This window comes from Oratosquilla oratoria, chromosome 31 (genome assembly GCF_046742065.1).
Source record: "Oratosquilla oratoria isolate Oo_2021 chromosome 31, ASM4674206v1, whole genome shotgun sequence".
Taxonomy (NCBI): Eukaryota; Metazoa; Arthropoda; class Malacostraca; order Stomatopoda; family Squillidae; genus Oratosquilla; species Oratosquilla oratoria.
Genome location: NC_134807.1, coordinates 50,310,338 through 50,312,837, shown reverse-complemented (window position 1 = coordinate 50,312,837; position 2,500 = coordinate 50,310,338). Strand labels below are relative to the sequence as shown.

Sequence of the window (2,500 nt, the reverse complement as noted above, 5' to 3'; positions counted from 1 at the left end):
TCATGAGTTATTATTGTGTCCAAGTGAATGAACACCCCTATCTGGTTCTCATCATCCATCTCCCTCAGTTTGCTCATTGCCATAACCATACAGTGCACTGCGCTATTACTACTGTTGCTGCTGCTATTACGATCATCAGTAATAACATTCCATACACTATCCCCACCACCAGTACCACTACCTGTACCACAGCCTCCTCCGCCACCTCCAGGGTCGGGACTTCTTTATCCGCCCAGTCATTTGGCGATCTCTGTCCAGCATCCGCGTCGCTTCATCTGCATATAAAGTGTTCGCCGCAGACCCCCACCCCAGCTCGCTCTCCCTCTCTTCCCATTTCTCCCTCGTTCTCTCCCCAACCGTTCCTCCCCTATATCTTAAACCCAGTTTCCCTTCACCTTGCCTCTCTCCTTCCACTCTCCCTCACTTTTCTCCTCCCTCCTCCCCTCCCTCCCACCCTCCCCCAACCGCAGCGTCCTTCCCTAATCTCTGACCCCTAAGCCAACCCTTGATCCCCTCTATCCCTCCTCCAAGAGCTTCCACGTGAATTTGGCGCCTACTTTGTTATTTGGAGGATCGGCAGAGTTGAGCTTCCATTGGGATATTATTCTAATGTGACTTTATGGCCTCGCAGAGGTAATGATGATAGTGATGATGATGGTGGTGGTGGTATGGAGTTGAGAATGGTGGCGACGGCGGAGACGAAGATAAGGATGGCAATGTTAATGATGACGTGCTAAGGGTGCTAAGTTTTATCATGTATATATATATATATATATATGTGTGTGTGTGTGTGTGTGTGTGTGTGTGTGTGTGTGTGTGTGTGTGTGTGTGTGTGTGTGTGTGTGTGAATGTGTATTTATGTATGCGTGTATACACACACACACACACACACACATATGTATCTACCTAAAGTAACCTGCAACTAGTAGAGCGGTACTAAGGAATTCGACGCAACTTCGTTCTTTTCTACATAGCTGTTATCAGTAACGGCCTTAACTCTTCTAGGCATTGTACTTCTGCTTCAGGACTGAAAACGCAATCTTTAGGCTTCAAAAGTTCAGATATCAAGCAATTATTTTGAATACTAGGCTGCTCACATTTGGAATGACCTGTTTCTGTATAGTTCGAAATCAGCCACTGAAAGACCACAAAACTAATGCCAGGTATCAAAAAGCGCCTTTACCATTTCAATCTGTTTTTCCTAAAAAAAAAGTCGAAGATTCAGAGTAGACTACACAATTTTTTACTATTTTAGAATCCATGGACTATTTGCAGAAAAGATAGGCAAAGACCTATGTATGATTCCATCAAATTTTGGGAGTAATTGGGTCAAGATTTAAATCACCCAAGCTCTAAACACTGTCTTGGCTGTAACTTCTTTATGATTTCCGATTTACTTTGGGCCAAGAACAAATGATCCTTATTCTATTTTCTGGTTAACATCCTACCCATTACAATAAAGATACACACACACACACACACACACACACACACACACACACACACACACACACACACACACACACACACACACACACACACACACACATATATATATATATATATAGATATATATATATATATATATACATATATATATATATACATATATATATATATATATATATATATATATATATATATATATATATAGATATATATATATATATATATATATATATATATATACTAGCCAAATTACCCGCACGTTGCTGCGGGCAAATGAAGATCATTTTAATTTTGATATAAAAAAAATTGAAGAAAAGTTACACGTATCAATATTACTCATTGGAAAAGGTAACACAAATAAAATGTTAAGAAAGTAAGAAAAAATTCAATTTAAGGAGGGAGACGCCCTTTAGAAATAAAATATACTCGGCCGTAAGAGAAGAATTGAACCAACCTTTAATTATCTTTAAACTCGATTATAATACCGCCCGCGGAAAAGTAGAATAAAAACAACCAATGTTTCAACATTTAATAAAATTATACAATCATTTTACATTTACAGGCTTTCTCCTTACAAAGGCTATCATATTTTGTGGCAACATTAATTTCAGAAATATAAATAATATTTATGAACACACACAATCGTTTGTTTAATCGTAGTAATTTTTGTCACAAAAATGCTGTGCGTGTTAAGGGGACACTTAAGTAGTGGCATGTTACCACACCATACCTCTTTAACCCTTAACCCTAGCCAAAATTATCTTTTTAATTAAATATAGTTATCCATATACCTGGAGTGATAGAGTATCAGAATATATATGGTCATGAGGGTCTATCTCCAAAACCCTAGGAGTTCGCGAACAAACAGACAGACAGAGACTACTACTTTATTATAGTGAATACGTATATATATATGTATATATATATATATATATATATATATATATATATATATATATATATATATATATATATATATATATATATATCTTTGGCATTCTTGAGGTTCAGTACAAAAAGCTGTTACCTTGTTTTATTATAACCATTGGCA

At 37.0% G+C, this 2,500-nt stretch overlaps 1 protein-coding gene across 1 annotated transcript in view; it reads left to right on the top strand.

Annotated features, from left to right (window-relative positions):
• Positions 1-2,500, top strand: part of LOC143041550 (homeobox protein onecut-like) — a 286,919-nt gene that overhangs the window by 139,564 nt on the left and 144,855 nt on the right. The gene's annotated exons all lie outside the window — the stretch shown is intronic.